Below are 13,753 nucleotides of genomic sequence, written 5' to 3'. Positions count from 1 at the left end.
CACGTCACACTGTATACCTGCTGATCTAAAGCGAAACTGAAAGCTAAAATGTCACCAAACAAACGTGCAAAGGTCTGGGGCCAAGGGGAGGTGAAATACTTGGTTAAAAGGATGGATGTACTGGACTATATATGTGCAAAGACATATCCACGTCCTATGGGACATAAAAGAAGTGTTGTTAAAAAAATATGCAGGGGCCTGTACCGTAAATTTGCAATCAGCCGCACACCAACGCAGGTACTGAAAAAATGGGCTGATTTAAAGTACAGGGATAAGGAGAGAATTGAAGAAATTCGAAGTAACCTGGTTGTGATAGCTGGTAAGATATATTTTTCGGACTTAAATAATTTTGTTTTTTAGAATTCTAATATCAAAACATTATAGGTGTTGTGTTTAAAAGAATAAAAGATATGTTGTTATTTTTAATAATAAATAATCACATCATATGATGTTTTTTGTTTTTATTTGTTTGTTAATGAAAACAGATGTTAATTCATTGCTTAATGAGTCAAGGCAACACTCAAACAATAATGAAGATACTGGTGACCAGCAGCTGTCTCCAAGCATGGATTCCAACCGTGAAAATAGCCAAGCTATTTTAAATGATGAAGCTGACAGCCTTGATTATGATGTTATTTCACCATCATCAGGACATGCTGATGCAGATTTAATTTTAGAAGAGAATATGGAGGACAATGGTAATGTTGTGTTTATTTTTATTTTGTACAGTTTTTAATCATTTTTTAAATGGATTTAACAATAACAATATAAACATATGCTAAAATTAGGAGGCAAAGGATCAGGTTGGGACATGAGCGCATCATCCGGAGATGAACTTGAAGAAGAAGTTGGCAGTAATGGTAAGTTTACAGATTTTAAAACATTATGTTCCATGCAAAAATGGAATGATCCCTTAAAGTGATTTTGTTTATTTTTTTGTGTAAATTAAAAAAAAATAAAATAAAAAAAAAATAATTTTATGTTTTTCTTTTCAGAAATCATAACCCTATATGATATTTTTCTGTCAGCGAACAGACTGAAAGAAGCCTCTGCGGCCCATGATGCCCTAATTCTGCAATATATGAATCAACGTCCAAAATAAATCACGTTTTCTTGTGAAGTTTAGATGTTTTACCTGTATTTTGAAATGTTTCAAAAATAATAATTAGCAAAAAATGCTATAAAAAAGTGTCATACAAGTTAAGAAAAATAAAAGAAAAATAAAGTTTTTACATTTCATAAAATATAACTAAATTGTTGCGTAAATTATTCAAACCACCAAATATTTCATATGCCATGTTTATTCACAAGGTAAATTGTAATATTAACATAAATTTGTTTATAGTCACAAATATGCACAAAATATCATGCAACAAAAGGATTTCCAAAAACCAACAAAAAAAAACAAAAATCATAAATTTGTAAACTATACACTACTTCTTTTTACGTTTATAAAGCAAATTTATGCGTGAACTACGGCCACGCACAGCAACCTTTGGAAGTGGTTCTATGGATGGCTCTGCTGCAGTTTGATTATTTTCAGGGGCCACAACAGCATCAACAGGATGAGAAACCTCGCCAATGGCAACATATGATGACTCTGTTAGTTTTTTAGCTCTTGCCAAACGTAATACATCCTGGATTAGGCATTGCGCAATGTATTTCTGTTCTGGGCTAATTTCACGCAGTTCATCATCTACAAAAATAGCTAGACCAGAAAGGGGTGGTCGGTTATGCTGGTCTAGTATGTTTTGCGCCACTCCCATCAGTTTGGTTACAGCTGTTGTAGTGTTTGCTGGAATGTTTTTTTTTTTTCCTTTGCCAACTTTGTGGGTATAACACATTGGATGGGCCAGCCTCAATCAAATCCACATTGGTTATTTGGCTACCAGGTGTTTCCATTAGGTGTTCAGATGATGATTCTTGACTTGTTGTTGGCTCCTGCAATACAAAAAGTACATAATGTTTTAAAATTATCATTTTCAGTTTAGTTTTTCTTTAAAACATTTGCAAACTTTTATATATATGAAAAAGTATACAAATGTTCATTTCATTATAAATAAAACCATTAAAAATTGTTTGTGAAAAATTATAAAAAAAAAAAATACCTCTGATATAATCACTTCATTGTTAGCATCTGGGGTAATATCACCACCAATATTGAGGCTACTGGTGGATGGCCTGTGAAGCTCCTGGTCCCTTGTGAAATTCAACAAGTCAAAATACCAGAGCGTTGGAACGTAGACATCACCAGTGCCAGCACCAGAACGTTTGGATTCCTCTATTTTGTTCAGTTCTTTTTTATAAACTGTGCGGATTGCCTGTATTTTTCTTTTCACGAGATCCTCGGTCCCTTTTTGATATGACTATCATTTTAAGGTAGGCATCCTTTTTAAGTTGCCTATTGCTGTACTCGGGGGCTTTAGTTTTCCATAAAGGTGTTTGCGTCTGGTACACCTCTATGAATTCCCGTAGGAATTCCTCTTTATTGGTACACATCTGAAAAACATTAAATTGGCGAAAAATCAGTACAAACACTGATTCCAACAAAAAGAATTTTAACTAATAAAAAAAAACAAAAAAAAAAACCATTACCAAAGTGATTAAATACTATAACACATACCTTGCAGCAAAGTTTCGCAAGTCCTGATGGCAGCTTTTTAACAAATTCCCTTGTGCGAGGACAAACGCAAATGGGTAGACAATAGCTGGAAGAATGAACACGCATCTGCGCACATTATATCGCCATGATAAATGAAAATCCATGCGGTGAGACCGCTACACAACGATGATTATGTTCCTCATTACATCGTGAAACGAGATAGCTTTGAAGGTGAATATAAAAGAGATTGCGACATGTGACCGTAAGCACCCGACTAAAACATGGACACACAGCGATGAACACACATCGCACTAACGAACAGGGCGTGCCGCACATACGACAAGATCGCGGCCGATATCGCAGTGTGTAAAGTAGCCTTAAGACTCGCCAGTGGCCAAAAATCTGTAAAATAAAAACATAACAATTAATTAACAATCCCAAAAAAACCAACCATTACATCAGATAATGGGTAGCACAGTACAATTGGCTTACTTGAGAGTGATCATGAGACGCTCTGCAGGAGTTATTGCCAGCTGGCAAAATGTGTCGCTGCGACGGATGAGAGGCTCCACCAAGTTGTCAAACATCGCCGCAGACATTCTGACATATCTGAAAAACTTGTCCGGATGGCTCCTTAATTCTAAATATAGTGTGGTAAAAACACCACGGGATACATGTACATCAATGATGGGGTGGACCCAGAAACGACGATGGCGACGCCTCCTACGTTGCCGCTACTTTTCAGCAATGTTAAACGGAAAAACATTTGCTAGATACGAACAGTCGATGTATGCTTGTACGATCCTCCCGGTAATGACATCCATCTTTCTTCTTTCTCTGGCACCCTCTACAGATGGCCGGTCTGAACACACTTTTATATATGCCAAAATGTCTGGCACACCCATTGGGCTGTCCAAAAAAAATTCAAAACGGATCAGACGGATTCCGTTTTAACGGACGCAACAGATGGAACGCGTCCGTCTTTTCACAGGAAACCGCTAACGGATTCCTGTGAAATAACGGATCCGTTGCATCCGTTGACACCACAAAAATAACGGATGCGTCAAAACGACGCAGCAACGGTCCCAGCGGATTTCGCCCAACGCAAGTGTGAAACTAGCCTTAATCAAGATGTTATATAATGTTTAGATGAAGTTACATGCAGGATACACTAAAAGCAGGTTAAGAGGACTGTGATTCCAAAGAAGTGAGAGAGGTGGCAGATCAACTCTGCAGCGCCTATCGGACCGGAACACCCCCTTCATGAGTTAAAAAAAATGTATTTTTTGCATTATGCATAGAACTTTGATGACATATATACTGCATTATATTATCCATTAACCTAGAGTGTTGATAGGGCGTGAACATAATTTATATGGGGAAACCATGTTGACAGATTGCCTAGAAATTTCATTTAAAATATCTATATATATTGAATATTGATTTTCAGGCACAATGGAGTTTAATGAAATAATGATGATTTTTGATGCTTTAAAACATATTTATTGGAAACACTTTAAATTAAGGCACGCAAAAACCTTTTTTTAAACTTTTGTGTCCAAAAATGTACAAACTAAAAGCAACTCAAATCAGCAGTAGCTTTTTTTAAATATTTTTTTTACGAATGTTCAATACTGTTATATGCTCAGTAAATTTACATCCGTAACATGTGCACAACCTAACTGTAAGCTAATCGTATATGACTTTTTTATTAAACGTATGCATTTCTGAACCGCAAAAATTAAAGCAATCTATCAATTAAAATAAAGAGAATTTAGATTTTATGAAACTATAAGTATTAGAAAATAAATGGAAAATATTTCACTCTATTGACATGAATTCCGCGGGTTTGTCATTTGTCGCCTTGAATCCCATGTAATCATCATCATCTGGAAATGCTTCACGGACTTTTTTAACTACACAGCATGGTATTGGACGTCTGTTGCCAATGCCTAGCTAGTCATGTATCCAAGCTGTAAAGCTTCTATAAGCTGTCTTCCGTGCTTTACTGTAAGAAAAACATTCAAATATCAATTTACTTTGCTAATTTATTTTGTAAGCTGTGACAAAACATGCACAAAAAGCAGGTTACGATTAACTCAGTCTTGTATGACATTAAACGTTTGTATAAGTTTGAGAAATATTTTTAAAATTTTTGAAAGAATCATTTTATTAAAAAATGTTTAATCTGAATGTTTTGATGATTTTTGTACAAATGGCTAAGCTATGGAGTAGGTTGCATGGGGTCTGCCCTTGCATGCTTTATCATTCATATCTTCACTAGTAAAGTTCACATCCCGAAGTCTACTTTCAAAATATGCCTGAATTGCACTCTCAACTGTTCCTTTCCGGGAACACGACAATATCCACTTTGTGGAGTCTTTAGTTCGACGAATCGCCGTAATATCTCGGTAACTAACCTGGTGACCACTGTCCCGGGTCATCTCAATCAACTCAGACGTCTGGTTAAATAACCCATAAAATAAATACGATATCAGTCCACTGGCTCTTATGTCTTCTGGTTTTCCTTCATCCCTCCACGTCCTCGCAAAAAAGTCAAGAGCGATAGCCTTACTCAAAGGGTCAAGTCCAATCACAGAATAATACTCAAGCTGGGCATGCTCTTCGGCTGCCAGCAGACTCCCTACATGCGGGACTGGTTTTTTCCCCCCTTTCAAGTGTATGCAATTTAATGCCGTAAAATCCAAATCCCTAGATTTCAACATGTTGGTCCAGATCCAAGCCCAGCAAGCAATCTCTGTCTATCTCCCTCATGCTTGTCCAATTCATCAATAGCAATTCATTATTTTCAGTCAAAATCTCACCAGATTGCAGTTTTATAAAACTAGAGTAGCACCTTATGCAGCACCAGTGCTGCATTATATAATGTTGCATCTTTGGCCTTGACTGCCCCATGTAGACTCCACAAATACCTTTATAAAATCTACTGTCAACTTTGTAAATTGATCGGTACGATGTATTTCGTAGTAAATTTAGTATTGTTACGTATGGCATTTTATGAGCAAGGGAAGCAGTTTAAAAAAATTACCGATTTTGTTCATTGGTTGGAGGAGGACCTATATTCATACCCACTATCCGTTGAACTATGTGAATCGTTGCCTCTCGCTCACAGAAAGTCATAAAAAATTAATGTTCTGTAATACAAGCCAAATTAGACATATATGGCTCTATATTTTCCACCTCTTTACAGCAAATTGATTCTATATTTCTTGGCATTGTAACACATTTTCCACATTTGCACCAATCAATTTTTCCTATTCGATTATCATCTGGATCTTCTTTGAATTCAGTAAATTTATCATTATCAATTTTCAAAATGTTGCATGGAAAACACTCTTCGTTTGCACTGTCGCCACCAAATATTAATTTTAGTTGTGAAAGAAGTGTTTTCATCTGTGGGTAAATAAATATTAAGAGTTAATGTTATAGATAATATCTAAAGATCTGTTAATGTTACTTAAAATTATTTTAGTTTTGTTCAGCATACGATGTTTTTCTTTAAATTCATTTATTAAACAGTAGAAGAAATTTCTCAAATACAAAGCAAAAGACACAAAATATGCACATATAAATTTGCTGTGAGCTGCTCAAGTAGGCCAAGTAAGTAGACATAACGTTATATTGTTAAACAGATGTTCACTTCAAAACTGCTATAGTGTCTTACGGTCAAAGAAGAAGCTGATTACATTGCACTTGAGTGTATAATGAATTCTACAAACAAAGAACCAGTAAACAACTATTAACTAGCTGTGCCGATAACGCCATCCCAAACGTTCTGAATCTGTACCCCTCTATAATCAGTGTTGTATTCAATGCTGGTAGAGACATATGGAGATGTTATACTCAATCAGTCAAAGTCAAAAGGAAGAAGTTCCACATTTCCCATCCGACTGAATTTCTCCGGACACCCTCTGTTCTGATATATCGTCCTCATATGGGAACATTTTGTTCACCAGGTCTATTTACACTCGCACCGTAGAAGGAGAACTTTCCGAGCCATAAAAAGGGATTCCCGTAGAAATATTTTATGATAGTGTGACCATGTCCCTTCGTCCATAACCCCAAACAGGCAAAGAAGTGGTTCAAGTAGTATAGGATAAAGAGCCAGGGAGGATAGGACCGAGGTAACCTCCTTCCAAAATGTGGTAGTCACCGGGCAGCCCCATATCATGTGAAGGAACTCAGCATTTCCCCCATGGCACCGCGGGCAGTCAGGAGTCGCCCGGTGTCGCATTTTGAACAACCTTGAAGGAGTTAAATACGCTTGATGTATGATATATAGTTGGGTCATTCTGTTATTAACTGAGGGTGATACCTTAGTTGGGGATTCAAGAATCTCCTCCCAGTCCTACTCCTGTATGTTCGGGATTAACTGCTCCCACCTCCTCCTAACCGTCAGTGGCTGGGACTCATTTCCTACAGACAGTAAGTGGGTATACAGAGATGAGATCACTCCTTTAGGGCCCTGGGACCGCCGAATTCCAATTAAGGGAAAAAATTATATAAGGGCAGCTCCCAACCTGTTCTGCATATGATGTTGGATTGCTGATCTAAGTATCAGATATCTAAAGAAGTGACACCCAGCCACTTTAAATTGGGAGTGAATTTGATCAAAAGACAACGGAACATATTGTTCATAGAATATTACTCAGAGTGAGAGCGCCATGTGAGCTCCAAAAGATGGAGGACGGGTGTTCTAATAGCATAGGAAAATATATGTTCTGCCATAAGGGCATCTCGGAAATAATGTCCGAAAAACGCACCACCCTTTTAGCCTGTCTCCAAACCCGTCGCGCCAACCTGAGAAGCAGTAGCATCCTAGACGGGCCAGTTCCATCCAATTCCAGAAACCCAAGTAAGCACCTTGTTCCAGCAGCATGTGCAGGGTGACTCTCTGAGTTCAGAAGGTCGGATCCTGGCATCCACGAGGACAGCGCCTTCAGCTGTCCCGACAGGTAATACAGGTAGAAATCCGGCAGAGCCAGTCCCCCCTGTCGTTTACATCTGTGTAGTGTGGTCAGCTTCAGTTTAGGTTGTGTGGTGCCCCAGATGAACCCAGACAATAACGAATTCAGTGAAGAGAAGAAGAATTTGGGAACTGGAACTGCGCTATGCTGGAGAAAGTAACTGAGTTTGGGAATCAAAATCATTTTCACCAAGTAGACACGGCCCGGGACTGATAGAAGCAGCTTACTCCATAGCGAGAACTTAGTTTTGGCCAATGTCAATAGAGGGTGAATGTTAGACTGTAGGTCCTGTCGGCTATCTCGATTTATTATAATCCCCAGATATTTAAAGCTAGAGACCAGCGGCAGCGGGGATAGTGCCTCCAAGCCAGAAATCGGGCTGAGGGACATGGGCATCAAATGAGACTTGTCTCAATTTATACAAAGTCCTGAATATTTAATTATTTAATGCCTCGTCAGCAAGGCAGGCAAAAGGCAGGGGTGGACCAGAAGTTTGGGGAAGTGGTCTTGGTGGTGGGAAGCTGAATTGGTCTTCATATAGATTGCGGCTTTTGGAAGATGTTTTAAAAACCTGGGAGTCATTACTTCTTCCATAGGCTCCTATGTCCACTGGCAGGAACTTATAATTTGCATTGGCAATAGCCATGAGGACTACTGAAAAAAATTTATTATAATTGAAGTGTTCGGATCCGGTGATTGCTGGCTTCACTTTCCGAACATGTTTTTCATCCACCGCAGCAATTGGGGAAGTCACAGATTTCATAAAACTGGGCTGCAGTTGACATCTAGACTTGGGCTATTGGTTGTGGAACATATTCTTCATTTAAGGAATCCCATAATGCACGGCAAGTGGTGGTTACGATTTCGGAAATAGTTGAGATTCCTACTCGGAACTGGTAATGCAGCAAAGAGTAAGACTCCCCAGTGGCCAAAAATCTGTAAAATAAAAACAATTAATTAACAATCCCAAAAAAACAACCTTTACATCACATGATGGGTAGCACAATACAATTGGCTTACCTGAGAGTGATCATGAGACGCTCTGCAGAAGTTATTGCCAGCCGGCAAAATGTGTCGCTGCGACGGATGAGAGGCTCCACCAAGTTGTCAAACATCGCCGCTGACATTCTGACATATCTGAAAAACTTGTCCGGATGGCTCCTTAATTCTAAATATAGTGTAGTAAAAACGCCACGGGATACACGTACATCATTGATGGGGTGGACCCAGAAACGTTGATGGCGACGCCTCCTACGTTGCCGCTCCTTTTCAGCAATGTTAAACGCAAAAACATTTACTTGATATGAAAAGTCGATGTATGCTTGTATGATCCTCCCGGTAATGACATCCATCTTTCTTCTTTCTATGGCAGCCTCTACAGATGGCTAGTCTGAACACACTTTTATATATGCATGCTCACAAATTTCCTCAAGCCGTTTATTAGTAAATTCATTAAAAATTCCAAGGACACACAAACACAGAATACCGAGATCAGGTGACCCCTATATCAATGCAGAATGCATTTCTGAACCGCAAAAATGAAAGCAATCTATCAATTAAAATAAACAGAATTTAGATTTTATGAAACTATAAGTATTAGAAAATAAATGGAAAATATTTCACTCTATTGACATGAATTCTGCGGGTTTGTCATTTGTCGCCTTGAATCCCATGTAATCATCATCATCATCATCTGGAAATGCTTCACGGACTTTTTTAACTACACAGCATGGTATTGGACGTCTGTTGCCAATGCCTAGCTAGTCATGTATCCAAGCTGTAAAGCTTCTATAAGCTGTCTTCCGTGCTTTACTGTAAGAAAAACATTCAAATATCAATTTACTTTGCTAATTTATTTTGTAAGCTGTGACAAAACATGCACAAAAAGCAGGTTACGATTAACTCAGTCTTGTATGACATTAAACGTTTGTATAAGTGTGAGAAATATTTTTAAAATTTTTGAAATAATCATTTTATTAAAAAATGTTTAATCTGAATGTTTTGATGATTTTTGTACAAATGGCTAAGCTATGGAGTAGGTTGCATGGGGTCTGCCCTTGCATGCTTTATCATCCATATCTTCACTAGTAAAGTTCACATCCCAAAGTCTACTTTCAAAATATGCCTGAATTGCACTCTCAACTGTTCCTTTCCGGGAACACGACAATGTCCACTTTGTGGAGTCTTTAGTTCGACGAATCGCCGTAATATCTCGGTAACTAACCTGGTGACCTCTGTCCCGGGTCATCTCAATCAACCCAGATGTCTGGCCAAATAACCCATAAAATAAATACGATATCAGTCCACTGGCTCTGATGTCTTCTGGGTTTCCCTCATCCCTCCACGTCCTCGCAAAAAAAGTCAAGAGCGATAGCCTTACTCAAAGGGTCAAGTCCAATCACAGAATAATACTCAAGCTGGGCATGCTCTTCGGCTGCCAGCAGACTCCCTACATGCGGCACTGTTTTTTTCCCCCCTTTCAAGTGTATGCAATTTAATGCCGTAAAAACCAAATCCCTAGATTTCAACATGTTGATCCAGATCCAAGCCCAGCAAGCAATCTCTGTCTATCTCCCTCATGCTTGTCCAATTCATCAATAGCAATTCATTATTTTCAGTCAAAATCTCACCAGATTGCAGTTTTATAAAACTAGAGTAGCACCTTATGCAGCACCAGTGCTGCATTATATAATGTTGCATCTTTGGCCTTGACTGCCCCATGTAGACTCCACAAATACCTTTATAAAACCTACTGTCAGCTTTGTAAATTGATCGGTACGATGTATTTCTTAGTAAATCTAGTATTGTTACGTATGGCATTTTATGAGCAAGGGAAGCAGTTTAAAAAAATTACCGATTTTGTTCATTGGTTGGAGGAGGACCTATATTCAGACCCACTATCCGTTGAACTATGTGAATCGTTGCCTCTCGCTCACAGAAAGTCATAAAAAATTAATGTTCTGTAATACAAGCCAAATTAGACATATATGGCTCTATATTTTCCACCTCTTTACAGCAAATAGATTCTATATTTCTTGGCATTGTAACACATTTTTCGCATTTGAACAAATCAATTTTTCCTATTCGATTATCATCTGGATCTTCCTTGAATTCAATAAATTTACCATTATCAATTCTCAAAGGGTTGGATGGAAAACACTCTTCGTTTGCACTGTCGCCACCAAATATTAATTTTAGTTGTGAAAGAAGTGTTTTCATCTGTGGGTAAATAAATATGAAGAGTTAATGTTATAGATAATATCTAAAGATCTGTTAATGTTACTTAAAATTAGTTTAGTTTTGTTGAGCAAACGATGTTTTTTTTTTTTAATTCATTTATTAAACAGTAGAAGAAATTTCTCAAATACAAAGCAAAAGACACAAAATATGCACATATAAATTTGCTGTGAGCCGCTCAAGTAGGCCAATTAAGTAGACATATTCTATATTGTTAAACAGATGTTCACTTCAAAACTGCTATAGTGTCTTACGGTCAAAGGAGAAGCTGATTACATTGCATTTGAGTGTATAATGAATTCTGCAAACAAAGAACCAGTAAACAACTATTAACTAGCTCTGCCAATAACGTCATCCCAAACGTTATGAATCTGTACCCCTCTATAATCAGTGTTGTTGTATTCAGTGGTGGTAGAGATATATGGAGATATTTTACTCAATCAGTCAAAGTTAAAGGGGTGGAGTTCCATATTTCCCATATCCGATTGAATTTCTCCGGACACCCTCTGTTCTGATATACCGTCCTCTCATACGGGAGCATTTTGTTCACCAGGTCTATCCACGCTCGCATCGTAGGAGGAGAACCGCCCATCCACCGCATGGCTATGAGTTTCCAGGCCATAAAAAGGGATTCCCATAGAAATATTTTATGATAGTGTGACCATGTCCCTTCGTCCATAACCCCAAACAGGCAAAGAAGTGGTTCAAGTGGTATAGGAAAAAGAGCCAGGGACGATAGGACCGAGATAACTTCCTTCCAAAAGGTGGTAGTCACCGGGTGTTACGAACCGGCGCCGCCATAGCCGCAAGCAGCCTGCTGCGGTTCCTGTTGCGCCCAGGCGCCGGCTGCCGTTCTTGGCCGTGCCTCGGGTCGTCCAGTTGGCTGTTCCTTCCACCACGTCTAAGTGTGGAGAGGCGGCTAGTGCGCATGCGTGCGCCGATTTACCCCAGCCAGAGTCTAAGCCCGGTGTTTTGCCTAGTGAGCATGCTCAGCCTGTTTGTGTTATGTCTGAGACTAAGTCCTCAGTTCAGGCTACTGAGCATGCTCCCACAATTAACCCTAACAGCCTCTTTGCACAGGTACTTGGACTTTGTGCTGTGTCTAAGTTCTGGGATGTGCCTATTGAGCATGCTCAAACTGATAGTCTGCTTTCTAAGCCTGTGGCTCAGGCTACTGCGCATGCTCAGGCACTTAGTGCATCAGAGGCTAGGTCCGGTAAGGACCTCACTGAGCATGTCCGTGAGGTGGCAGGCCCTGATAGGGCAGAGGGTGTCAGGTGTCCTGATGACGTGGAAACTCCGGACTGGCTCGCAGAGGCCCGCCCCTATGATCTGGCACCTCAGCATTGGTCGTCAGACGATGACTGGTGAAGTGTTTGGGGCGTGGCTGCCATGAGGTCATCAATGACGTGGCGGTTCCGGATAGGTCGAATGTGACGTCACTGGCACTCTGCTATTGGACCTTGGTGGTTCCACCCTGGGTTTGGGGCGGACCCAGGTTATAAAAGGGGCTGGAGACAACATGGAGGTGCGCAGTCTTCACTTTTTCTCAGTCAGAGCACACCTCCATGTTAGAGCCTCATTGCGGCATAAGCCTATGTTGGGAAGAGGTAGGTAGGGTTAGGCGAACGGTGCCTGTCACGCCAAGATTCCTGGCTCGGCACATCAGGGTCAGGCGCCGTGCTTCCCTCCTGCCGTTCCAGTCTTGCTATAGCAGCCCAGTGGCGTTAACTGGGCTGCGGCTGCTGTGCTTCCTGTCCGATTGTGCCCCCTACGCACACGGACAACGCACCTGCTGCGCCACCTGTCTGATTGTGCCCCCTACGCACACGGACAACGCACCTGCTGCGCCACCTGTCCGATTGTGCCCCCTACGCGCACGGACAGCGTACTCCAGGACCCCTGTGGAGTTAACAGGGTGTTCCTTATTTTCCTCGGCTTCCCGGTCAACGCTACTGGTGTACCCATCTGGCCTGACGTGTCCTACACACACGTGGCCAGTCGAGAGGTGGCCAGAAACGCTAATCGGAGGACCGCTCGGCCTGACGTGTCCTACACACGTGGCCGACAGGGCGCTTTCGTGGCGGTCTTCTGGTCAACGGTACCTGGTTACCACCCGGCCTGACGTGTTTCCTGCACACGTGGTTGGTGTAGCGCTAGGTGCACCAAAACGCTAATCGGGTTGTCGTCCGGTCTGACGTGTCCCAACACACGTGACCGGTTCCCAGAGTTCCTGGGTTATCTCAGAGCCATCCAGCTCTATAGTCTCCGCCTAACCCTCAGGTGCCAGCAGCTCCATTGTCATCTGGAGCACGGTGGGCCCCGACTGGCGATTAGGATATATACCCCCTGGTCCTAATCTGCCGGTTCCCCCGTAACAGTAATACTGCGCCAGGGTCTGGCTGGCATGGCGGAGATGGAGCAGCTACGTCAGTTCATGCTGCAGCTTGATGCCAGAGTGAGGTCTCTGGAGAAGTCTGCTCTTGCTGCTGATATGGACGATGTGGTGGCTCAAGCGGCTGCAATGGTGTCCGTCACCAGGCCTACTCCTACCCTCCCTCACCTCTCGCTGCCCAACAAGTTTACGGGGAACAGCAAGGCATGTAGGGGATTCGTGAACCAGTGCTCAGTCCATCTAGAGCTGTTGGCTGCACGGTTTCCTACAGAGAGGTCGAAGGTGGGGTTTATCATCTCCTTGCTCTCTGATAGAGCACTGGATTGGGCTACACCATTGTGGGAGAGGAATGACCCCATAGTACAGGACTCTAAGGAGTTTTTGGAGTCCTTGCGACAAGTGTTCCTGGGGCCTCAGGTCACTCACGACTCGGCCCTACAGCTACTGACTTTGAAGCAGGGGCGTACCTCCTCAAGTCAATATGCTTTGAGTTTCCGGACACTTGCTGCAGAACTGGGGTGGTCAGAGAGG

This window comes from Anomaloglossus baeobatrachus, chromosome 5 (assembly GCF_048569485.1).
Source record: "Anomaloglossus baeobatrachus isolate aAnoBae1 chromosome 5, aAnoBae1.hap1, whole genome shotgun sequence".
NCBI classification, from domain to species: Eukaryota; Metazoa; Chordata; class Amphibia; order Anura; family Aromobatidae; genus Anomaloglossus; species Anomaloglossus baeobatrachus.
Note: the sequence above shows the minus strand (reverse complement) of the source record.